The following is a 27,947-nucleotide window of genomic DNA, read 5'->3' as shown; positions in this document are numbered from 1 at the left end:
TGAAGGTGGTGAGTAGTGGTGGTGAGGTGAACTGGTGATTATGGTGGTGTGTGTGTAGTGGTGATTATGGTGGTGTGTAGGTGGATATGGTGTGTAGGTGGTGATTGGTGGTGTGTGTGTGTGGTGTGGTGATGGTGGTGGTGGTGTGTAGGGTGAATTGTAATAAAGAAGATAATATTTCCAGCCTTACCTCAAGGGGCCATGATCTATTACTGAGCAATAGAAGGGTATGAATGATTTCAGTCTTGAGGACTTAAACTTTACCTTATTAACTTGGTAATGAAAAATGGTTCACCATATTATTACTAATTACTCAGCCTTACCTCCAGCATTTTGAGGAGGAACTCAAACACCTGTGAAGCATTAACATTTGCTTGGTGACTGCAGCAACCCAGATGTTGGCACGCTGAGGAGATAAGAGAAAATTGTTTAATGATGCATACACAGAAAAATTTAGGAAAACATTAAGATAACTTAAAAAAAAGTAAATCTGACTCTTTGCTGAAAGTACATACATATATCCCTTAAACAACGAGGGGTTAGGTTAATGAAAACACTGCAAAGACCCAAAACCACGATGTTCACCTATGGGAAGCAAAAAAATAATAATAAATAAATAAAAAATCCATAAAAAAAAATTCTTTCCACATATGCTTTTTATTTTATACAGTGAACCCTAACTTTACGCGGTCAATTGAACCCATTGACCCACGGAGGCCCGGGAGAAACATGTAAAGTGAACAACATAACATATGGGATTAATTGAAATAGAGACCGACGATACCAAACTCCACTTTTTCCCGACACAATGCCTATGTTCTAGTAAAAATAGCATCTTAATTTTATGATGGTACACTACACAATTAATATTTAAGAGAAATAGAGAAATACAGTCGCCAAGTTAATGTCCATTCAAAAATGGACAATTCTCACACTGGCTTCTGAGAAATGTTTGGGGAAAACACTAGATTTTTAGATATAGTAATAAATAATACCAAACTAAAGTTATGATAATATAATTGACATTGCTGGATTTTGTAAGACCAGGAATATTTTGAATATAAATGTCATATATTTTGCACAAAAGATAACATATTTACTCAGAGTAAACAAAATACTTACATTAGATCTAAAATTTGTACAGTATGTCTAATGCAAAATCGATGTTTATATTCAAAATATCATCAAATTGTAAGAATTCAGCAATGTAAATTGTATTCTGGCGGTAATTTGTATGAATTTTATGAGCTAAAAAAAAAGTTATACTACCTGCATATATGAGTAGATGCACAGCGTAAAGTGAGAATTCCGGTTCAGGCAGGGTACCGCGTAAATGTAGAAACTGTAGAAACACGGTGTACAAAAAAAGACGTGTAAAGCGGGTATTACTGTAGTTTTATATTATATTTTCTTTTGCCGTATTGTTTTAATAGAGTGGCAGAATTGTTAAAAAAGTCCGTCTTTCTGAGACACGTGCCGGGAGTCAGCTGGCTGGCATGCCAGTCAGCTGTGGCCTGCGAGAGATGGAAATGCACGTTGTCATTGTAACAAATAATGAAAATGTAAAAGTTGTGGAAAAACCATTCCACTACTCTAATATGACATAGAAATAAAGAAAATATAATATAAAACTATAAAATAAGAAATATTCTGTCTCTCAAGATGCAGTGTCTAACTGGCAGCATTCGTTGCACTCAGGGCAATGCACTTGTGCCGAGCAGGAAGTCAGGCGACGTGACATCACAAGAAACCGTGAGTGCACCACAGAGGGTGAGGCCGCAAATGTTTAAACCCATATAGTTTAAGAGATATGTGCAGGTCACAAATCATTACTGTACTACACACATATAGCAATATCACCGGGTCTTAGAGTTGAAAATGTTGACGGCTTAGGACATACAGTGTACTGTATACAGTAGAACCTCAATAAATTGACTAATTGGGGCAGATGCCAGTCCAAAAAATATGAAAGTCCGAAAATGTAATAGTATTTTCTTGAATAACTACTACCAAACGCCTTTTCCTTTAACCTTACGCTTCAGGTGACATTCCAGAACATCACTGGCGCACTCGGTGACGTTCCAGAACATCCAAATGGCAACCCGGGTAGTTCCAGAATGTTACCATGCACCCTGAGATTTCCAGAACGTGCTTTTTCCGCCATGAATGCCTAGCCGGTTAACAGGTTCCAGTGTGTCTATTTGCCTGTCACCAACGCCGCCACACAGGGGAAGCTTCCTGAACATAATTACCTACTCTAGTTTGTTTCATTTCCATTGTTTGTCCATTTTATCATGTTGTATCAAAGTAATATTGCTAAAAGTAGTGTAGTATTACAGTATAGTCTCGATTTACACGGATTTCCTTTACGGGGTTGGTCATTTACATGCACCTGGCCAGACCGGCAATTATTAGTTATGCGGTACATTACATCATTTTCAAGGAAGCAGCATCGGGCAGGGTGCCATCTAGGCCCCAGTCAACAAAACATTACAGAGTTCTTCACCTCACCCGCCACAGCCAGCCCAAGTCAGTGATAGTGAGGATATGAACTTGAGGGTTTGACAAAGAGGCCCTGCAAGCCTCTGTGGTGGATAGTGATACAGGTGATAAGGATACAGGTGGGGCCAATAATCTGCCCCTGCACTCGAAACCAACCCCCATCCCCGTGTGCCCAGCCATCTCTTCTACTACGTAAGTGTTAAAAACCTAATATTATTGATATTTCTCTTAAATATTAATTGTGTGTGCATACCATCATAAAATTAAGATGTTATTTTACTACAACGCACGTATTGTGTCGGAAAAAGGGTAGTCTGGGGTCGCCTAGTCTCTATTTCAATTAATCCCATATGTTCTGTTATTTTTCGCTTATGAAGCCGCTTTATGAGGACCTCCATGGGTTTAATTGATCGCAGAAACCGAGACTATACCGTAGTGTAAAATAACGCTACGATTATGTTATAAATGTATTTATTTGTGGAATTATTAGTATTTTATACATTATTTGCTCTACGAAACACAAAGACAGCCAGACAGCTTGGCAACCAACTGCGTGTGTGTTGCCGAGCACTTTTTATGAAAAATTATGCAAATAAATGAGTTATTTACAGGAAATAGGTATTATGACCAGTAAATATATGCATTACTGGCCATCCCGGATACAAAGGCAAGCAGAAAATAGCCCCTAAGTGCGCGAGTGACCACGAGCGTCAGCTGCCAAAAAACAGTCCCTTTATCTCCCACGCCACTGCTGCCACAGGGAAGTTTCTAAATGGTCAATATATAGTTTTTCTTACTTCTTTTGATTGTTTAATAATTTAAAAAGGTTACAAATTATTTTTGGAAATGTTTTGATTTTTCTCGATTTACCTCTGGGGAAACACGGCCAGGGGCAAAAGGGTTAAATTAAAATTTACGCTAAATAGAATTTCTGTTATTTTCACTCAATTTAGAAAGCTAGTTCACTAAATCGAGCGTGATTCCGTTAAATTCCATGCCAAATGCGCAGCTTGGCGCATGGGGTTTGTTTATATCCGCTCAGTCTGTGTCCTGTCACCACATGAAGTGCTGTTCATTGTTACCTCTTGGTCTACATCTCAGACAACTAACTACTGTGCTTAGACATCATGCTGAATGTCTCTCAGATATCTCAGAAACGAAGTGGTGTGGGGAAGAATGCAACAGCACCTTTGCTTACCGTATATAAATATTCACCTTAATGAATAACACCAAGTTATTCACCAAGTGAGTCACCATGTTATTCAAGACTCTAGATCACTTGGCTTGCATCTCTCTCAAAGGTCAAGCCAGGGTCAGCTGATTCAGTAAACACTGCTCGCTCGCTACCACTCTCTCACGGCCCAGAGAGGAGCAGTTCACTTCATATCTCAAAGTGCTATTAACAACACTTCCCTGGAGAGAATTCATAATTTATTCTCTCAGATTATATCTATGTATATACCTGCTACTTAATAAACAGAAAATGCCAAGAAGTGTTTACATCAAGCCCTACCACTTAAGGGTTCCAGAACTTAATTAAAACAATTGGTGTTATACCAAAACAGCTATCACACTTGGTAGCAAACGGTGAGACAAATACTATAGGCTAGTGCAATACTCAAAAACAATAATTATATTGAAGAGCCAAGTGACACAAGTGACACTAAGTGAATCATCATCAAACAAAGCATTTTCAAGGAAAATAAGTGGACAGTTGTTATAAACACTTGCAAAACATGTACACAGAAATACAGTGGTAACAAAGACAATATAAATACTTGCTGACACATGAGTCAAACTCCCCAGCACCAGCTAACAGCTCATGGTCAGCCGAGTGGAGCCGACATTAACCGAGCCCACCCGAGTGTTGTCTCAGTGTCCCAGCAGCTAACGGCCAGCCAGCCAGCACTACAACACAGGAGTACTAGGAGGTTGTCATCGTGGTTCCAGACAAGCAAGCAGCATTGCTTAAACAATCAAGCCTTTCCAGTGTGCAAGAAAGGTCAGCCCCGAGTTGGTCGCCACAAGAAAGGTCAGCCCCGGTTTGATCGCCACAAGAAAGGTCAGCCCCGGTTAATCGCCAGAAGACGTGCGACGTCATCCTTCCCAGAGTAGGACATCATCGACTTCTGACGTCACCACCCGGCGTCGAAACTCTACTTAACTCTTCAGTTAGGTAGATCACAAACAATCATTATTTTACAGAATACACAAACACAAGTGAATTTCAAGAAGTCTTCACACGTAGTCAATATAAAATAAGCTCTTTGCAACGCCTATAAGCAAAACTAAATAAACAAACTTATAAAGTAAGAGAGGGCTCTCACAAAGTATATACAGGTACTCTTCGACTTGCGATACCCAGTCATACGACCATCTAGTCGATAAAAATATTTTCAAATTAGGTATTTTCGAAGTCCGACATTAGTGATCGCTATGTACTGACAAAATTTTTTTGCAATTGCCTTAAAATGGCTATGTATTTTCTATATTATTTTAGATTTTCGATTTTAATTAATTCATTTTACTTCAATCTGGTCGCCGTGTTCAACCTTGTCAAAAGTCGGGACTGACTGTATATAGATACTCCCGACTTTCGACCACCCGACATATGCATCACCTCAGTTCATACAAAATTTTGTCCAATTACGTAATTCGAGTCCCAACATCAGTGATTGGCGCTTGTGTACTGACAAAATTTTCGTTTGTAATTCACTTTAAAATGGCTGGCAAGCTTAAAAGTGAGTTTTGTGGTGCTGAGAAGAAAAAGAGACACCCAATTTAAATTTTCTATGTATAATTTAAGCATTTTCGACTTACGACCTGGATTTGGGTCCCTAACCCCGTCGTAAGTCGGGGAACAGCTGTACTTTTAATAATTTTAATTTTCCTAAGAAATATTAGCAAACCAGAGCAAAGAACATTTAGGTCCATGGGCGCTGCTTGACCCGTCAGTTGCTTTGACACAGGTGCCCGAGGAGGTGGGAAACAGAGTTGACAATTGTTTTTTGTGGGAATATTATTTAATTCACTCTAGTAATGATACAATGTTTCTTATTATGTTATCATAGGTAAATGCATGGCTTACATACGGTAATTTGTTTATCACTACATTAGTAATGTACTGTATTTTTGGTGTTAGTTATATCATTTATTAATCGGCGGAAAATACGGACAATCTGCTATTCCGGACAGGTGGCCCCCTTTTTAGTCCAGATCTTCGAGGGTTCACTGTATGTTGATTTACAATGAGTCAGGACTTCATGCTCCGCCACAGCAACAAACCAAAAAATCTTCTGAAACTACAGTCTCCCGACTCATACTCTAACTACCTCGGCCCAACCACCCGCAATTACTAACCTGCCTCAGTCCAGAATTCGACCATCCACACAATATTACCTACGCGCGAGTCGGTACCCAAAATTATTTTCAAATGACACTCACATTTTCTATACCGAAACGTTTCCGGCCCAGTACCTAGAGCATCGAATGGCTTGGGTTGCCGCGTGGCTACAGCACCCACGCTGTAGCAGCTTAGTTGGTGTTTGGCTGTCGTTGTATCCGCAACTAATCGCGCTGTGTACTGACAATATTTTCGTATTTAATTGACTTTAGAATGACTGGAAAGCGTACAAGTGACAGTGCTGGTAGTTTCTCAGAAGAAAAGGAGACGAAAATGAAAATAATAATGCAGTATGAAAATGGAAAAACTGTAGCATCAATTTCACGCGACCTAGGCTTCTCGCATTCAACCATATCTACTATTTTGAAGGACAAGGAATGTATTCGTGAGGTAGTGAAAAGATCAGCATCTTTAAAGGGAACTATATAACTAAGAAAGACAAGGTCCCATTCACGAGATGGAAAAATTACTTGTAATGTGGATGGAAGACCAGATACAAAGGCATGTACCCTTAAGCCTTCTAACCCTACAAGCTAAGGCAAGAAGCCTTTTCGAAAGCCTGAAGGAGCAGGCAAGAGAATGAGGCAGCAAACCTTCACAGCAAGTCATCGGTGGTTTAACAGATTTAAGAACCGCTACAGTTTACATAATGTTAAGGTGAGTGGAGAGGCAGCTAGTGCTGATGTTGTTGCTGCCGAAGCTTTTAAGGAGGAGCTAGATCATGTCATCGTGAAAGGAAATTATTTGCTTGAGCAAATATTCCATGTGGATGAAACTGGATTATTATGGAAGTGCATGCCTGAACGGACATACATCCGCAAAGAGGCGAAAACAATGCCAGGATTCAAGGACCGAATTACACTTCTGTTGAGGGGGAATGTAGCTGGTTTCAAGATAAAGCCCTTCATGATCTATCATTCAGAGCTCAAGAGCTTTTAAACATGTCAGAGAGCACACACTGCCAGTGTTTTATCGCAGTTACAAGAAAGCCTGGATGACCCTAGTACTGTTTGAGGATTGGTTCATGAATTGTTTCAGTCCTCGAGCCAAGGAGTGTTGTCTGCAACAAGGGATTGCATTCAAGATTTTAATAATTTTGGATAATGCTCCGGAACACCCACCACACCTGGAAGACACTACCTATGTCATCCAACCCATGGATCAAGGTGCTATTGCAGCTTTTAAAGCTAATTATTTACGAATGACCTTCGCTCAGGCTGTTGCTGAAGGTGAGAAAACACTCAGGCAGTTTTGGGAAGACTAAAACATTTTGACATGTATAAAGAACATTATTGCAGCATGGGATGAGGTTGCAGAACAGGGCATGAATGGAATATGGAAGAAAGTCCTGTAAAGATATGTGAACAGTTTCAAAGGATTTAATGAAGATGAAGCAATTTCTGAGATTAGTAACAAGATAGTGAAGTTGGGTAAACAGCTGGAGTTAGAAATTGATAATGAAGATGTTGTGCAATTGGTTGAAAGTTTAGCAGAAGAGCTAAGTAATGAGGATCTTATTAAACTGGAGGCACAGAAAATTGTAGAGGAAGAAGAGAGACAAAATGTAGAAGAACCTGCACCCCCAAAAAAATTTTCAGTGAAACAAATGGCAGAGGCATTTGCTACTATTAATAAGGGGATGCAAATGTTTGACGAAATGGATAAAAAAGTTGAGCTTTTTGCAAAAGTTGACAGAATGATCCAAGATGCACTTGCTTGCTACAGGGAGATTTACAATGAAAAGAAAAGGCAAACTGTGCAGCCTAAATTGGACATATATTGTAAAAAGTCCCCCACTGCTGTCTCCTCACGCCCCACCACTGCTGCCTCTTCACTCCCTAAAGATGATCCAATACCTTCAACAAGCAAGTATGTTAGCCTGTCTGAAGAAAGCAACATTGATGACCCACCCAGCACTGTCTCCTCCTCTGCTTCTTTCAATTAATGAAGTCTCCATGCTTAATTAAAAAATTATAGAGGCCCTGTGTGCATTCAGCTGACTACATTAAAGGTAAGTGCACAGTAACACTGTATCCATTCTTCATTATTGATTACTTTTACTGTACTGTATTTCATTTTAGATTATCTATGTATTATTTTTGCATTTTCGACTTACGACCTGGTCGTTGGTCCATAACCCCATCGTAAGTCGAGGAATGACTGTATATCATTTCTCACTTTTGATCTTTTTTCATTTTTGTATTTCTTTAGTAGTAGTAGTAGTAGTAGTAGTAGTAGTACAGGGGAACGAGAGCATCTGCCCCAATTCCGACAACTGCTACAGATATCGACTATGAGGCAACAGTCACTGAATGCCGCATAGATCTGCGGCTCCACTAATTTAACACAGATAGGATGGCTTCTTATGCATTAGGATATTTAATATTAAGGTAATTAAATGGTGGCGAAGGTGTGGCTATTGGGGGAGGCTGGAGGCCACGTTATTAAAAAAAAAAAAAGTAGTAGTAGTGAGTATATATAACTGATATTACACCAGTGAGACCATATATATAGTGGTTATTTGTGCCAAGGATATATAAACAAGTGCTTTGTGTGACAAACTCTTGTCCATAGTGTATCATTCTGATGTATGGATGGTCGCCATTAGGGGCCGTAGCCTACACACCCACGCATGTCGCTACTACCTGGACACAGCAGTCCAGCCTGTCACCTCTCTGCCCTTCCCTCATAAGAACCAGTATTATCTAGTGCCTGGGACCAAATCATATGTTCGGAGGCGGACGTAACTGCCGCCCAAGGTGCAGATCATTATGCCGGGTGACAGACATTGATGTGTCTGTTCTAACCAGTACCAAAAATGCACTAGCTGTGGTTGTGAGAGAAACAACCGACCATGTGTGTCTTGCATAAAGGGAAACAATTGCCGCAACCCTTATAACCTTAATGGCAGGGAGCCGACACAGGAGGTCACAGTGGATATCGCCGGGACCCAGCCACCCGCTGATATCCTAAACGATAGCAGTGAGTCTACTCAACCTGAAAATGTAGTACCAATAAACGCTGCTCCAATAGTAGCAGATGTCCACGAGGTGAATGAGAGACAGCCACCACAGTGGAATGGCATGTCGATGGAAAATGCAGACATATGAGTTAAAAAAACTTACTCAGAAATTGTCAGGTGGTCGCCAGCAAACCTGTTTGAACCACCTAAGTGTGCGGCCACCAAAGAAATGATTTGGGAGATGATTAGTCTCATAACTGAGTACACTCAAGACCGCCTCCTTGACCCGTTAGCTCTTCATATACTGGCAATAATACCACATCTATTCTGTCAGAGGACACACACAAAGACTAAGCACAAAGAAAATGCGGCAGCAATGAAGAGAAGACTGACACTGTGGCAGAAGGGGGCCCTTGATGATCTCCTATGTGAAGCAAGAACACTGCAGGAGAGACTAAAATCTGCAGGAGACGGAAAGCAAAACACTGATGATGCTGCAAGGAAATTTGGAAACAAAATGCGTGTGGGAAAAGTGTCTTTGGCGGTAAGATCTCTCACAGAGGAATCCACCAGTGTCAGTCCTACCAATAAACAGAGAGACATTAAAACAACTGAAAGAAAAACATCCCTCTGCAAGTGATGACGAAGGCATCAGGTTTCAGGGTGCCTATATCACACCAAATGCTGTCCTGTTCGAGAAAATAACAGGAGGGATCGTGTGGAAAAAGGCACTGAAGACTCAGGGAGGTGCCGGCCCCTCAGGTCTGGATGCAAACGGATGGAGAATCATCCTCAGCACTAACAAGTTTGGCCCCGCAGCAAGTGATCTCTGCACGGCCATTGCCGTCCTTGCAAGAAAGCTGGCATCCTCATGCTGCCATCACCTTCATGCTCTGACGGCCTGCCGCCTCATTCCCCTGGATAAGAATCCAGGATGTAGGCCAATAGGAGTGGGGGAAGTGCTGAGGCAAATCATCGGAAAATGCATAATGGAGGTGGTAAAGGACGATGTCAGGGCAGCAGCAGGGAACCTGCAAGTTTGTGCAGGCCAACAAGCTGGAGGGGAAGCTGCCATTCACGCCATGAGAACGATATTTGAGCCACGTGATTGTGAGGCCGTTCTCCTGGTCGACGCTTCAAACGCATTCAACATACTTAACCGCAAGGCCGCACTGCACAACATCAGGATCAATGTCCAAGCTTTGCAATGTACGTTGAAAACTAATATAGGAATCCATCAGACCTTTATATAGTAAACAACAAGGCCCTAAGAGGTGATACCATTTTACAATCAACCGAGGGAACAACACAGGGGGACCCTGGTCCAATGGCAATGTATGCAATATGCCTATCAGTGCTCCAACAAGAAATAAAATTTGAAACAACTGGGGTCAAACAAGTGGCGTATGCTGACGACCTTACAGGAGCAGGAAAAGTGGAGGGCATCAAAAAGTGGTGGGACTTGGTAACATCGCGAGGTCCACAAATAGGGTACCACCCAAACGCCAGCAAGTCCTTCCTCATCGTGAAGCCAGAACATTATGAACGGGCAAAGGAGGATTTTGGCGGAAGTGAGGTCAAAATAACTAAGGACGGCCAAAGACATCTAGGCGCAGTAATTGGCACTACGGACTTCAAGACCGAGTACAGTGGGGTATGCTATAACGAATCTAATTGGTTCTAGAACCTTGTTCGTTATAGCATTCGTTCGTTATATGATTAATCCGTTCCAGGCCCCCAAATACAACCACTTAACACTGAAAATTATAATATAAAATTGTAAAAATTGTAAAAAAGTGCATAAATATGCATCTAAACCCCTGAAATAAAGAATATCATTAATATTTGTAATAAAAAAACAATAAATTAGAAAAAAAAAATTTAAATAATGTTCGTTGTAGGAGTTTCGTTCGTTATAGCATTCTCAATTTTATAGGTAAAACCGTTCGTTATAGGAATATTCGTAGTAGGATCCGTTCGTTATAGCATACCCCACTGTACGTAGCGGGAAAGGTGAATGAGTGGGTTAGTGAAATCCAAGCTCTGTCTGAGATTGCTAACACAGAGCCACATGTGGCTTTCGCTGCATTCACCCATGGAGTCAAGCATCGTTGGAACTACCTGATGCGTACTATCCCTGATATCGGACCCCTCCTCCACCCTCTGGAAGAAGCTATCAATGTCAAGTTCATTCCCAAATTAGTGAAACACACTCACTTAACCCCAGCAGAAAGAGCACTTCTTGCACTTCCATCAAGACTGGGAGGGATGGGACTAACCAATCCAGAGGAGATTGCAGCCACCGAACATCAAAATTCACTTAAGCTCACGGCAGCCCTCACGGACCACATAATAGCCCAGAATGCAACAGGGGAAGTGGATACCAGTGAAGTAAATAAGATTCGTAGGTCCATTACGACAGATCGACAGCACTGCCAAAATGATAAGTTGCAGCAACTGTTGCTGCAGGTATCAGAAAATTATAAAAAAAGTAGCTATAGCGCAGGAGGTGGGCGCCTCAAACTGGTTAACTACGTTACCGATAAGGGCAAATGGTTTCAGTCTTAATAAACAAGAATTTACAGATGCCAATGCTCTAAGGTACGGTCGGCCAGTAGAAGGTCTGCCCTCCCAATGCGTGTGTGGCTCTTCCTATGATGGCGATCATGCCATGGTGTGCAAGAAGGGGGGCCTCATATGCATGAGGCATGACAAGGTAAGGAACCTCACAGCAAATATGTTTCAGGAAATCTGCCGGGATGTCATGGTAGAACCGACCCTCCTTCCATTGGATGGTGAGATCTTCCAACACAGGACTTCAAACACATCTAACGAAGCCCGTGTGGACGTCAGTGCTCGAGGATTCTGGACGCGGGGACAGCGAGCTTTCTTCGACATCAGGATTTTTTATCCAATGGCCGCATGTCACCGTAACCTAGCTCTCGATGCTGCACATATGAGGAACGAGAACGACAAGAGAAGGGCATATGGGGAGAGAGTTCAAAACGTTGATCAAGGCAGCTTCACTCCTCTAGTGTTCACAACCTCTAGTGGGATGGGACCAAGTGCAAGATGTTTCTACGCCAGACTCGCGGAGGTGATCTCCGAACAGAAGCAGCAGCCCAGAAGTTATGTTACAGCCTGGATGAGATGTCGACTGTCTTTCTCTCTCCTTCGGTCGGCTTTGCTCTGCCTCAGGGGAACGAGAGCTTCTGCCCCAACTCCGACAACTGCTGCAGATATTGACTATGAGGCTACTGTCACTGAATGCCGCATAGATCTGCGGCTCAACTAATTTAACACAGATAGGATAGCTACTTATGTATTAGGATATTTAATATTAAGGTAATTAAATGGTGGCGAAGGTGTGGCTATTGGGGGAGGCTGGAGGCCACGTTCATTAAAAAAAAAAAAAAGTAGTAGTAGTAGACCTCTATGTAGTAAACAACAAGGCTCTAAGAGGTGATACCATCTTACAGTCAACCGAGGGAACAACACAGGGGGACCCTGTTGCAATGGCAATGTATGCAATTGGCCTATCAGTGCTCCAACAAGAAATAAAATTTGAAACAACTGGGGTCAAACAAGTGGCATATGCTGACGACCTTACAGGAGCAGGAAAAGTGGAGGGCATCAAAAAGTGGTGGGACTTGGTAACATCGCGAGGTCCACAAATAGGGTACCACCCAAACGCCAGCAAGTCCTTCCTCATCGTGAAGCCAGAACATTATGAACGGGCAATGGAGGTTTTTGGCGGAAGCGAGGTCAAAATAACTACGGACGGCCAAAGACATCTAGGCGCAGTAATTGGCACTGCGGACTTCAAGACCGAGTACGTAGCGGGAAAGGTGAATGAGTGGGTTAGTGAAATCCAAGCTCTGTCTGAGATTGCTAACACACAGCCACATGCGGCCTTTGCTGCATTCACCCATGGAGTCAAGCATCGCTGGAACTACCTGATGCGTACTATCCCTGATATCGGACCCCTCCCCCACCCTCTGGAAGAAGTTATCAGTGTCATTTTCATTCCTAAATTAGTGAAACACCCTGACTTAACCCCAGCAGAAAGAGCACTTCTTGCACTTCCATCAAGACTGGGAGGGATGGGACTAACAAATCCAGAGGAGATTGCTGCCACTGAACATCAAAATTCACTTAAGCTTACGGCAGCCTTCACGGACCACATAATAGCCCAGAATGCAACAGGGGAAGTGGATACCAGTGAAGTAAATAAGATTCGTAGGTCCATTACGACAGATCGACAGCACTGCCAAAATGATAAGTTGCAGCAACTGTTGCTGCAGGTACCAGAAAATTTGAAAAAAGTAGCTATAGCACAGGAGGTGGGCGCCTCGAACTGGTTAACTACGTTACCGATAAGGGCAAATGGTTTCAGTCTTAATAAACAAGAATTTACAAATGCCATTGCTCTAAGGTACGGTCAGCCAGTAGAAGGTTTGCCCTCCCAATGCGTGTGTGGCTCTTCCTATGATGGCGATCATGCCATGGCGTGCAAGAAGGGGGGCTTCATATGCATGAGGCATGACGAGGTAAGGGACCTCACAGCAAATATGTTTAAGGAAATCTGCCGGGATGTCATGGTAGAACCGACCCTCCTTCCATTGGATGGTGAGATCTTCCAACACAGGACTTCAAACACATCTAATGAGCAAAAAACATATATATCTTCAGTAAACAAACAAATTATACTTCACCCGCGTAAATAATGAAATTTACCGCGTACAGTGACCCCTCGTTTAACGAACACCCCGGTTAACGTAATTTCGATTAACGAACTGCCTTCCATAAGGATCTTCAATTCGGTTAATGAAAAAAAATTCGGTTAACGAAGTTCTTACAAACCGACCTCAACATGTTTTCGCTTGCACTGACCGGGCAACCAGCTTTAGTATCAGTCCGCCAATACATTAATCGGTTCTAGGGCTTAAATTCCTTACTATTTTAGTAAATATCAAGAAGTTTATACTATTCAATAATTTTAAAAGTTTAATATTCAATTTTTTAGTCATTTTAACAATTATTGAACATAATTGAAGGTAAAGTGACTAGTTTAATGTGCGGCATCCAGCCTCTTAACACAGCAAACAGGAGTTAGTCTCTCTCTGTTTTCACTGGAGGTAACATCTTGCTTGAGACTCTCTTCAACTAAACGCTTTTTTCTGTGTTTCCAAGCAAATTATTGGTCATTTTGAAATATATTTTACATATTGACAATATATAATGCAGTGCAGTGTTGATTTAAAGAAAATAATCTTGAATTATACCAAGAGGGCTAAAATTTTATGGGTGAAATGGCGCCATGGGGTGACTTCTCTTCCACCCCAATGCCTTCTCTTCTTCCTTCTCCTCCACCCCCATTCTAAATCCCATCATCATCATCATCGTCCAGGAGCCTTCTACATACACACCTCAAAGTAAGTGAACTTTTCTACCATTTTTGTTGAATTTAAGAAATTTTCGGTGAGCTGGAACCAATTACCCAAAAACCCATTGAAACAATGGTTTCGGTTAACGAACTTTTCGGTTAACGAACGACCTTCTGGAACGGATTGAGTTCGTTAACGGAGGGGTCACTGTAATTAAAACCTTTCATTCTGGCAAGGTGAGGCGTAAATGACCAAACGCATAAACAAAAACCGTGTAAATCCAGACTCAACTGTATTACATCTTCGCCCCCCAGGCCCCAATGTGGGTCAGTGACCTGTGCCCAGGTGAGCTAATCCCGTAAAAAAAAATAAAAAATAAATAAATATAATAAAATAAATAAATAAATACGTAAATAAATATTTATATAAATAAATAAATGCACCACCGACTCCCCAGTTGACACCTACCCAGCCCGCACTCCCTCCCCCTGCTGTGACGTCACAACATACATACATCTCAGAGTAAGTTGGTTGATTACTAGGCTGATAGTTGAACTGTGTCGTATCACCCAGAGGATGGTTTGAGTATGGAAGGAGCTATTTTTTTATATAAAATATGTGCTATTTTATTTTATGATAAGCTATGTATCAATTTTATTGTTTATCAAAGCATGAAATTAAAGCCCAGTATAAGGATCAAGAATGAATGATCCAAAAGATTTTTCAATCAAATTTTCTGAAAAAAAATTTTGGACACTACAGTATGTTGAATAAAAAAAAAAGTTTTACAATGGAGTATATAAAAGGAGTTGTAATCACGCTAAATTACCATTGTTTCACCAAAGTGACCCTGAGTAGTTAATCAAGAAACTGTAAACAATAACAGCCCCCCTCCCCACCCGCCAAAACATAATTTCTATACAAAATCGCATTGCGTATCACACCCGAGACTGAGCAGGGTGCAGCAAACACTACTGGCAGGCGTATGAGGGCACCCGGCAACACCAAACGCTCAGTGAATACCAAGAGCATGTGAAGGACCAAGGAAACATTAATTTCCCAACACTTTTATCCACAACCTTTCATACACTCCTAGCATATGAAAACCCCAAGCGGCTAAAAATTTTAATTAGCCCTTGGGATACGAAAGCCCCGAGTTACTTTTAATTCAAGTAAACATTATTTTACAAACAAAACAGGTTATTATAATGAAATTTGGTCAGATTCTCACCTTTATATGGAAGAAACTGGTTCGTGCAATGTTTGTGACAGGGGAGCGCACTTGCTGTCGTGCATGAATCACATTCACTCGGAATGCATCCACTGCATTACGTCCAATGTCATCCCGATATACACGGGATATGAGCACCTCCCCCTTATGGTTATATATAAACAGACCACCCAACATCCTGGAGGTCCTGAAAGAAATAGAGAAAAGTAAAACAAAACATATCGTTTAATACTACACATGTCACTAACGAGTCATTAAGAAATCTCTTAACAATCCACCTTAACTTTTGGGGAGAAAGTTAATGGTTACAAGATAAAAAATTAATAAAACTCCATCTATAGACACAGTTCAATAGTTAAAAGACAAAGAATAGTCTAAACCATACATCAACATAATCAGCAACCACACCTGGCATTATAGCTCCAGTTCAGTACTAACACTGGCAGTGAAGGAATCTCATCAGGAACAATGGGGGGTTTAAAGAAGCCACCAGCTTTCTTCCCATCAAAGCAATAAATTAAAAAGAAATAACTAGATAAACCAGTAATTCAAAAGTAGCCCTCATCAAACAACAAAATTACATCCCCACAAGAGATATTACTCTAATTTATGGCTAACAAAATGGAAGACTGTATATGAAATTAATTTCTGAAGCCAGACAGTAAACATCATCAGCTTCTCCTACCCAGGCAACTTCACATTTTCCTGCAACAACTAGAACTCTCAAATCAGATCAGGGAATGTGCTGCTTCAGCTTTTTTTCTAATAAACTACATACCCTTTCCACGCTAAGCTGGCCCATACATCCCGCCCCTCGTCTATAGCTACAAATAGTTGATTGGTTCCCTTGACCGTCTTACCTCCCCCCGGACTGTGCGTGTATAAGAGCGAATTTATATCGAACTTTTATGATAAATATAACAAATTTTCCAACACCCTCTCTGAAGTGCTAATGCCTTGAAATCATTTTCATTTTGATAGTTCAGATATTTAACATTATTTTAGATAACTGGTCTGCACCCTGATGTTAAGGGAGTGTACATTCCACCTAACACTACCTCTGTCATCCAACCCATGGATCAAGGTGCTATTGCTGCCTTTAAAGCTTATTATTTACGTACGACCTTCGCTCAGGCTGTTGCTGCTACTGAAGGTGAGAAAACGCTCAGAGAGTTTTGGAAGCAGTACAACGTTTTGTCATGTATAAAGAACATTAGTGCAGCATGGGATCAGGTTACAAAACATTGCATGAATGGAATATGGAAGAAAATCCTGAAAAGATATGTGAACAGTTTTAGAGGATTTAATGAAAATGAAGCAATTTCGGATATTAGTAACAAGATAGTGGAGTTAGGTAAACAGCTTCAGTTACAAATTGATAATGAAGATGTTGAACAGTTGGTTGAGTGTAGCAGAAGAGCTCAGTAATGAAGATCTCATCGAACTGGAAGCACACAAAGATGCAGAGGAAGAAGCCAGTCTAAATGTAGAAGAAGGACCTGCACCCCCCAAAAAGTTTTCAGTGAAGCAAATGGCAGAGGCATTTGCTACAATTAATAAAGGAATGCAAATGTTTGATGGCATGGATCAAAATTATGAGCGTTATGCCAAAGTTGACAGAACAATCCAAGATGCACTTGCTTGCTACAGAGAAATTTATAATGAAAAGAAAAAGCAAACTGTGCAGTCTAAATTGGACATCTATTTTAATAAGTCCCCCAGTGCTGTCTCCTCACGCCCCACCAGTGCTGCCTCTTCACTCCCTCAAGATGATCCAATACCTTCAACCAGCAAGTTTCCACAGCACATAAACCTGTCTGAAGGAAGCGACATTGATGACCCACCCAGCCCTGTCTCCTCCTGTATCCATTCCTCATTATTTATTACTTTTACTGTACTGTATCCATTCCTCATTATTTATTACTTTTACTGGACTGTATTTCATTGTAGATTTTTTTTTTTTAATTTTTAATTTTTTTATCTATGTCAGACTTACGACCAGGATTTGGGTCCCTAACCCCGTCGTAAGTCGGGGAGCACCTGTATAATGTTATGGTAAATATCATAAACACACAGGCAATAGGCATGGCTAGGTTTATTACAAAGTGATGAAAAGGATACGCTCAATACTGTACAGTGGGTAGTCCACAAAACATGTAGCCATGTCTCTCTTTATTTGAGTGCCCCGTCATAGGAGTCCGTTTTCTCTCACTTCAGGACACCTGACTCCTCCGTTTTCTCTTAATCTTAGAGTGCACCCGAGACTTCGTTATTCCTTAGTAATGACACAGAATTTGATATTGCAACTGGGGTTGCAATTGTTGAGGCAACTTAGATATGTCTGATTACAGTTGGAATATTCAAGATCCATTGTGAGTGATGTTTAAAGCTTCAACTGTCTTTATGGTTGGTAAAACTTGTCAAGTCTGTCAGTCTGAGTGGCATGTGTGAGTGCTTGTGTTTGTACAACCGCTTTCATTCAGACCCACTAAAGATATAATGTTTTGGTAATTATCAGAAACACACATAGGCACGTAGTGATGGGTTGTCAGACCACAGCTTACATCTCAGAAACAGTCCAGACCTGACCCGACATTAGGAGGGTCAAGTGTAAGGGTAACCACTCAAGGAGTTACAAATCAACTAGCTCCCCTTCCCATGTCACACGGCCCCAACAAACATGTAAGAAACCACCTGCCGACCCTCTCCCAATATACACAACTACAGTGCATCTCAGACAAGGCCCAGACCTATCTTCACATTAACCAGGTAAAATGTAACCCTCGAGCCCAAGTCAAGGGGCCACAAATCAACCAGGGCCTCTCATGTCACACGGCCCCACCAACGATGTTAACAGACAAGCATTCATCTGAAGATTTCTCCAGAATTTACAACAACTTGAAGTCTCTGAAAAAGTCCAGACCTGACCCAACATTAGCGAGGGCAAATGTAGGAGACCCCCCCCCCCGATCAGCTCAACCTGACGGCTGGTTTCCCAATATATAGGACGTCGTAACCTTCCCGCGAGAGAGAGAGCGGGAGAGTGTGTCTTGTAACAAGGAAGGGCCAGCTACGACATTCCCAGTCCCGCTCATAGCCCTCCCTCAGGGGAGCGGCGAGAGAGAGGGAGAGAGAGACACACAGGGATCGGAGGAGGTCCACCACAGCCCAGTCCCGCTCACAGGAGGAGAGTCACGCAAGACTTCCCTCCGGTGCCCAGCTAAGCAGTCTACCCATAGAGACAACCCAGGACCACCTGCTAGGCCTCCCCTAGGTCACGTGAGTTTTTGTCAGAGCTTTCCATGGGATGAGTTACTTACGTGGGAAGTGTATTCATTTCATGTTCGTGTCCGAGAATCAGAGTGTCTAGTAACGTAATATGATGTCCTAGTAACGTAAATATAATGTCCTAGTAACTTCAATAGAAGGTGTTATTAATGTGTCCGTGTCATTGTCGTAATTAATAAAGAGTTGTAACGAAGCGGTGTTTGAGAAGTCGTCCTTAAGAACGTAATAGATGTGTATTGACATTAAGATAAGTGTAAGTTCAGTTCAAATAACTAACACGGCCACGCTACCATAGTCTTCCTCTCTTAACATTTCTCTTACTATCAATATTCTACCTATATGTAATCTTCTTCTTGTGAGATGTGTCTCATTACAGGCATGACTAGGTTTATTACAAAGTTATGAAAAGGATACTGTACAGTGGGTAGTCCACAAAACATGTAGCCATGTCTCTCTTTATTTGAGTGCCCCGTCATAGGAGTCCGTTTTCTCTCGCTTCAGGACGCCTGACTCCTCCGTTTTCTCTTAATCTAAGAATGCACCAGAAACTTATTTATTCCTTAGTAATGACATAGAATTTGAAATTGCAACCCCAATTGCAACTGGGGTTGCAATTGTTGAGGCAACTAGATATGTTTGATTACAGCAAATGTGTTATTGTCAATTTCTAGGTGAAAGATTTTATCCTCAATAGGTGAAGGTTAACATTACACCTGGATGCAAATGCCTAAGGAAGGAAAGATATTCCTTTAACACATAATATCTGGCCAGTATGGGGAGGATCATCGTGTCTCCTTCAGGGGGTCGTGGAGTGGTGGTCCAGCAGGCGTCACGGAAGTGGTTTTTTTTGGGGGGGTGGACGTATATGCGATCGGACGTTGTTCGGTTGGATGTTAACCGGCGCATGACTGCATAGTTACTGTACTGTATCATCATACGCCTGGCAGCACAATCTATTTTGTTTAAGAACATGTGATGCATGCATAAGCGCGCCCGCTCTAAGGCCACTTACGTCCGCTACGTCCCATTGTCTGAACGGGTTTTTTTTATCCCCATTATTTTCTTATTATTTTTATGGGCCACGGACGTATATGCGATCGGATAGACATAAAGCGACACATGGCTGTATATGCCTCCCGAACCATTGAAGCTGCCAGACCATCGGGTCCTGGATTAGCAGGGTCTAACCTGTACAGTCCTGGGAAGACACATGCATATGGTTGCAACATTTAAAAAAAAAAGTACACCAGAGGCTTATACAGGTTGTACCTCTCTAGTCCGGCATTCTGTGGTCCGGAACGATTTTAGTTTGTCCAATAGGTAGATTGGCAGCTTTTTTTTTTTTTTTATCTGAATTATTATTATTATTACAGGAGTATTAAATTTTTGCCCCTCAGGCCCCAATGTCGGTCAGGGACCTGTGCCCGGGTGGGCTAATCCCCTTAAAAAAAACAAACAACAAAGTCAAGGGAAATTAAGGTTTGTTTACATCCGGCAGTTCGGCTGCTCTCTCTCTCTCTCTCTCTCTCTGCTTGTCTATAGAGTACAACATTTAACCCTTCAATATATATGAGCAGTAAATAAGTGTTGCTTTCATATTCTTATGTAGAGTAATGACGATATATTTTCACATGTGCGCACTTACATACGAGCAGTCTCACTTTTTTTTTACCATTAATGGTTAGCTACATATATTGTTCCATTAATTAACATTAAATAACAGTACAGGTACTTCAAGCAACCATATTCATATTTTACATGAATTTTACTACAGCTAAACTCAGGGTCTTATTTTCTTCAGTTTTATATGTAGAACCAATCAGTCACTGGTTTCGTAAGCTTTAACATAAACAATGCCGGCAGCCGTCTCGTCTCCTCTAATATTCCACGTATTATTAATAAATTGTATTGTTAATTTTGCACACACGTACATTAATTCAATAAAAACAAATTCAGAAACATTAATTAAAATATATATGAACAGTAAATAAGTGTTGCTTTCATATTCTTATGTAAAGTAATGATGATATGTTTTCACGTGTGCGCATGCGCACTTACATATGCGATCTCTCTTTTTTCTTTACCATTATAGTTAGCTACTTCTTTTGTTCCATTTGTTAACATTAAATAACATTACTTAAAACAACCATATTAATTTTACTACAGCTACAACCAAACTCTTATTTTCTTCAGTTTTATATGTAGAACCAGTCAGTCACTGGTTTTGTAATCAACGAATACAATGCTGTGTCACTTCCTCGTGTGTTTTAATATTCTACGTATTATTAATGAATTGTATTGTTCATTTTGCACACAAACATTAATTCAATAAAAAAGACATTCAGTAATAAACAATAATGAATCTTTTGTACATAAGAGAAATGACGCTGTTTACACGATTATGCACGTCGTCTGCACGTTGGCGGGCCGTTCAAACCCGTCGAAATTCAAGTTTCCGCCGTCAGAATTTTTATTTATTTATTTTTTGTGTTCCAATAAAATACGTTAAAAATTAAAAACTCGCGAAATTTGAGAAGCTACTATACGACATTTAACCCTTCAATATGTCTTCAAAGAGACCATGATGCAGAGAAAGTGGTGGTAGTGCTTCCAGGCATAAGCACAAGTCACTATCTATCCAGGAAAAGGGTGAATTTCCATGGTCCGGCACCGGTCAGGTCCCGAGGTTGCCGGACTAGAGAGGTACAACCTGTAGTTTACTGTACAGTACCTGCAACTTAACTGAATATGGACGAAAAAAAAGATACAGTAGGGTCGGGATATATACAGTATAGTGACTTTATACAGTAATCCTGTGTTTTTTGCAGGGCTTTTTGTTGCGGTTTTCACCATTCGCAGTTTTTTTACTCAAAAATTATATACAGTACAGCGATCCCTCGGTTAACGAAATTTCGGTTAACGAATTACCTTCCATAAGAATCTTCAATTAGGTTAACGAATTCCTTATGAATTCTTCTCAACATGTTTTCGCTTGCTCACCAGCTGGAATATTAGTCCGCCAATACAGTAATCGGTTCTAGGGCTTAAATTCATTCCCATTTGAGTAAATATCAAGAAGGTTGTACTGTACTATTCAATAATTTTAACAGTTTTATATTAAAATTTTTAGTCATTTTAACAATCATTGAACATAATTGAAGTACAGGGAACTAGTTTTTAGCGCGCCAAACAGCCACTTGACTCACCCAGCAGGCGTCAGTTTGTGTCTCTGCCCAGTGGAGGAAACATCTTGCTTGAGACTCTCTTGAACATAAACTATTTTTACGTTTTTACAGTACAATTATTGGTCATTCTGAAATTTATTTTACAGTGACAATATAAAGTGCAGTGCAATGTTGATTTAAAGAAAATAATCATGAATTACACCTAGTGAACTTAAAATTTTATTGGTGAAATGGCGGCATGAAGCATGGGGTGATTTCTCTTCCACCCCAACTTCCTTCTCTTCTCCCTTCTCCTCCACCCCCACTTCTAATTCCAATCATCATCATCAACCAGGAGTCTTCTACATACACACCTGAAAGTAAGTGTGCTTTACTGCATTTATTTTTAGTTTGTATGTAATTTTCGGTGAGCTGGAACAAATTACCCAAAATCCCATTGAAACAATGGTTTCGGTTAGCAAAATTTTTGGTTGGACCTTCTGGAATAAATTGTGTTCATTAACCGAAGGACCACTGTATATATGAAATATCCTTTAAAAACAAATGTTTAAATTTCACGCCATTTTCAATATTCCCGTGTGGTGCGGTAAACAGACACCACCCTTTCCCGCCTCAGTCACCCGCTGCTCCGAGAAGCCTCAATCCACACGTGCCTACCGTACTGTGATTACCTCTTCTGTTTGTCATCCCACATGCATTCCACATGGCTCCGGGACGTAAGCCAGCCTCATCAAAGGCAAATATTACTAGCAAAGACTCTAAAGTGACCAAGAGATCAAGAATAGTTATGACCTTAACGGAAAAAACAGTTTTATTGGACAAGCTCAGAGGTGGTATGAGCTATGGCTCGAGATGTGGTGAAGACTGACAATTCATTTGTGTCTTTTGCCAGAATATAAGTCTTCAAGTGGAGGAATGTGGGTGGAAGAGGACTGGCTGGCTGGCGTGACTGCGTGCGGGCGGGCAGACGCCGGGACAGCAGGGAGAGGCTGGCAATGCGGGTGTTGCCGACCTTAGCAAAATATAAAATTTTTTATTTACTTGTAAATAAAAAAAATTTGCATACAGTATACTAACTGCATCTATGTTTTTCCATTATTATACTACAATATGATTACAGTGGTCCCTCGGTTAACGAACGCCTCGGTTAACGAATTACTTTCCATAAGAATCTTAAATTCGGTTAACGAACAAGCATTTGATTAACGAAACTCTTACAAAAACATGTCAACATATTTTGGCTTGCTCATCGGCTGGTAGGTTAGTCCGCCAATACAGTAATCGGTTCTAGGGCTTACATTCGTTTCCATTGGCGTAAATATCAAGAAGGTTGTGCTATTCAATATTTGTCCAAGTTTTATATTAAATTTTTTAGTCATTTTAACACTTATTTAACATAATTGCAGTACAGGGAACTAGTTTTTTGGTATTCCCATCAGCCACTTCACTCACCCACCAAGGCGTCTGTTTGTGTATCTATTCAGTGGAGGAAACATCTTGCTTGTGACTCTCTTGAACACAGTATTTTTAAGATTTTACACTACAATTATTGGTCATTCTGAACTTTAGCTAACATATTGATAATATAAAGCACAGTGCAGTGTTGATTTAAAGAAAATAATCTTGAATTACACCAAGTGAACTTAAAATTTTATTGGTGAAATGATGGCATCAAGCATAGGTCCCCTGGAAGGTGATTTCCCCTCCATCCCCACTTCCTTCTCTTCTCCCTTCTCCTCCACCCCACTTCTAATTCCCATCATCATCATCAACCAGGCGCCTTCTACATACACACCTCAAAGTAAGTGTACTTTACTGCATTTTTTTTTTACATTGTTTGTACTTTTTGGTGAGCTGGAACCAATTACCCAATATCCCATTGAAACAATGGATTCAGCTAACGAACGACCTTCTGAAATGAATTGTGTTCAATAACTGAGGGACCACAGTAGTTTCAAATAATGATGTTAGTAAATGCCAGTACAGTGCATCAGTGATCAGTGTGACCACTGGGCCGTGAGTGGAGAGCATGGCGTGGTTAAGTGCATGACCTACCTGAGCTGTTTGGTGGCCACTGGTACAGTGATTCCTAAAAAGAGTATTCGCGGTTTTGGCTTTTCGCGGGGGTTTCAGGAACGTAATTCCCGCGAAAAACACGGGTTAAAAATAGTGGTGATGAAACGGGTTAAAAATAGAGGTGACAAAACAGGTTAAAAATAGTGGTGACGAAACGGGTAAAGCAATGGTGACGAAACATGTTAAAAATAGTGGTGACGAAACATGTTAAAAATAGTGGTGACGAAACGGGTTAAAAATAGTGGTGATGAAACGGGTTAAAAATAGTGGTGATGAAACGGGTTAAAAATAGTGGTGACGAAACGGGTAAAGCAGTGGTGACAAAACAGGTTAAAAATAGTGGTGACGAAACGGGTAAAGCAGTGGTGAAACGGGTTAAAAATAAGAAACGGGTAAAGCAGTGGTGAAACACAGGTTAAAAATAGTGGTGACGAAACATGTTAAAAATAGTGGTGACGAAACGGGTAAAGTAGTGGTGACGAAACGGGTTAAAATAGTGGTGACGAAACAGGTTAAAAATAGTAGTGACGAAACGGGTAAAGCAGTGGTGACGAAAGCGGGTTAAAAATAATGATGTGAAACATGTTAAAATAGTGGTGACGAAACATGTTAAAATAGTGGTGAAACGGGTAAAAAGCAGTGGTGACGAAACAGGTTAAAAATAGTGATGAACGGGTTAAAAATAGTAGTGATGAAACGGGTTAAAATAGTAGTGACGAAACGGGTAAAGCAGTGGTGACGAAACGGGTTAAAAATAGTGGTGACAGAAACAGGTTAAAAATAGTGGTGACGAAACGGGTTAAAAATAGTGGTGACGAAACGGGTTAAAAAAGTGGTGACAGAAACGGGTTAAAAAGTGGTGACGAAACGGGTTAAAAAAGTGGTGACGATACAGGTTAAAAATAGTGGTGACAGAAACGGGTTAAAAAGTGGTGTGAAACGGGTTAAAAATAGTAGTGGCGAAACAGGTTAAAATAGTGGTGACAGAACAGGTAAAGCATTGGTGGCGACAGGTTAAAAATAGTGGTGACGAAACAGGTTAAATATGGTGGTGACGAAACGGGTAAAGCAGTGGTGACGAAACAGGTTAAATATGGTGGCAATGAAACGGGTTAAAAATAGTGGTGACGAAACGGGTAAAGCAGTGGTGACGAAACAGGTTAAATATGGTGGTGACGAAACGGGTAAAGCAGTGGCAATGAAACGGGTTAAAAATAGTGGTGACGAAACGGGTAAGGCAATGGTGACGAAACAGGTTAAAAATAGTGGTGACGAAACGGGTTAAAATAGTGGGTAAATATTTACTTTAGGAGTCCCTACGGGGTGACTATGTTTTTCCAGTGTATTTTGGTGTTTTTAAATGAATCTGACCTTTATTTTTGGCACAAATGACAACCAACCTGGTCAACGAAATTAAAATCGTACCCAGGCTGCTTCATTTGAAAAATCAAATGTGATTGGTCGAAAACAATTTGCGTGAGGATATCGATACTTCATTGGTCAAGACTGGATGACGTCAGTCAACATTGTGCATGCGTGATGCACAGATAACATCTTCTCACCTGTAATGAGGGGTTTTTAGAGTAAGAAGTAGAGAGAATATTTAGTAAGAGAGTAAAAGAGAGGAAGAATTTGGTAGCGTGGCCGTGTTAGTTATTTACTCTGACAATACACTTATCTTATCTTATACGTCAATACACATCTATTACGTTCTTAAGGACGATTCTCAAACACCGCTTCGTTACAACTATTTATTAATCACGACAATGGCATGGACACATTAATAACACCTTCTATCGAAGTTACTAGGACATTACATTTACGTTACTAGGACATCATATTACGTTACTAGACACTCTGATTCTCGGACACAACATGAAATGAATACACTTCCCACGTAAGCAACTCATCCCATGGATAGCTCTGACAAAAACTCACGAGACCTGGGGAAGGCCAAGCAGGTGGTCCTGGGTTGTCTCTATGGGAGACTGCTTAGCTGGGCACCCGAGGAAAGTCGGGAGGGAAGTCTTGCGTGACTCTCCTCCCGTGAGCGGGACTGGGTTGTCGTGGACCTCCTCCTCTGATCCCTCCGTGTGTCTGTTTCTCCCCGACTGTCTCGTGAGGGAGGGCTACAACATCCTATATATTGGGAAACGAGCCGTCAGGTTGAGCTGATCGGGGGGCCGGCGAAGGGTCTCCTTACATTTGACCTCGCTAATGTAGGGTCAGGTCTGGAATGTTTCTGACTAAAGTTGTATATATTGGAGGAATCTTCTGCTGCTTGTTAACATAGTTGGTGGGGCCGTGTGACATGAGAGGGGTGCTGGTTGATTTGTTGCCCCCTTGAGCGGCCGCGAGGGGTACCCTTACACTTGACCCCCCTAATGTCGGGTCAGGTCTGAACTGTTTCTGAGATGTAAGCTGTGGTCTGACAACCCATCACTACACACAGACGAAGACTGAAAACTACTTAAAATCAATTAAATTCAATTGTGTCACTATTATCTATTTCCGTCATGTACAGTATATATGGGTTCAATATGCTCAGAATAGCAAGATCTAAATGTTTCAGTAGTTTATAACTTTCGGGGGTGCTATGTCCGAAATTAAAAGAATACCAACAGTGGTGACGATATGGGCAGACCCCAAATAAACACCGAAAAAATAACTCGGAAACTCAGTCGTAAATAATTACCAGATTCTTTACCCAATTATGAACTCCACTGATTTTTTTTTTTTTTTGCACACAACTTTCCTACCTTAAATCTATTATCATATTCGAAAAAGACGTCTAATTATAAGATAATTTCTTCTATTATATTACCGTCGCAAATGTATAATAACGGAGATAGCGCATCCCAAATGTTTCTATTTTCTTCCATTAATCTTAAAACCAGTATCGTCTACCTCACCTCCCACACTGAGTGTTTCCTTCATAAATCATCGTGTGCATGCGTTCCCGTACGTCACGCGGACAATCAAAAGCTTCTTTTTTTTTTTGCAAAGAATTAAAATGATTTGTGGTTTAATTCGCAGTATTTTTGGCCCAAACTAATTCGATTTTATTTTGGGCCTCATATTTCGTAATTAAAATTCATTTCCGACAATGGAGGTCTGCGATGGGTGTCACTTCAATTATATGGAGCTGATTGTGAGTTTTGGGAGAAATAAAACGAAGAAACTATAGCATTTTTTAGATCTAATGATGTTCCCCCGACCTCAGTAAAAGGTCCTAAGTGCAGGAACGATTGTAAATATCGTCAAGACCAACATATGTGGTAACTCGTCCCTTATCCCTAAGACAGAGACGTTGCAGGCCAATAAGATAAGAAACAAGTGATTCCATCACATGGTGAGTTAGTTAGGTTAGGTTTATGTTTTTCTTGTGTTTTTTTTTTTTTTTGTATTTTGTATTCGCTTAGCCATATTTTTTTTTTCGGACAAAGCCCCACCCTACACCACCGGTAACTAAAAAAACGGGCAATTTCCGACAGATATGAAGGTCAAAACACACAAAACTACACTAGACAAGCATAGTTTTGACTTTCTAACAGTTGTGTGCACTAAAGCAAATTTACCGAGTTTTTACCCGTAATCCATCACCCTCGCTGTCATGGAGGCTCATCAAACGTCGTGGCCACAAGACAGTCAACTAACAATTTTATTATGACAGTTCTCTGCCACACTAAAGGTGTAAACATTGCTAAGTCACTCCAGCTTTCCTGACTTACGTACATGCTGAGCAATTAAAAAATATAGGCCTTCATAAAACATGAATTACAATTTTACAAATTAAATTTACATGGGTAAAACGTCTACAAACCTTGATTAATTACTGAAATAAGTTGTCACACTTTCATCCTCCGATACACCGGGGGGCGGATCAATCCCTACCAGCCACTGCCAGCGTCCG

The 27,947-nt window shown here is 40.9% G+C and overlaps 1 long non-coding RNA gene across 1 annotated transcript; it reads right to left on the bottom strand.

Annotated features, from left to right (window-relative positions):
- Positions 1 to 336: 336 nt before the first annotated feature.
- Positions 337 to 27,947, bottom strand: LOC121870128. The gene is made up of 3 exons (XR_006089651.1): positions 27,858 to 27,947; positions 15,486 to 15,672; positions 337 to 406 (listed from the first exon to the last, which is right to left on the bottom strand). It is a non-coding gene; the product is annotated as an uncharacterized LOC121870128 (long non-coding RNA).

This window comes from Homarus americanus, unplaced genomic scaffold, assembly GCF_018991925.1.
Source record: "Homarus americanus isolate GMGI-L3 unplaced genomic scaffold, GMGI_Hamer_2.0 scaffold32335, whole genome shotgun sequence".
NCBI classification, from domain to species: domain Eukaryota; kingdom Metazoa; phylum Arthropoda; class Malacostraca; order Decapoda; family Nephropidae; genus Homarus; species Homarus americanus.
Note: the sequence above shows the minus strand (reverse complement) of the source record. Positions and strands in the feature narration are given on the sequence as shown.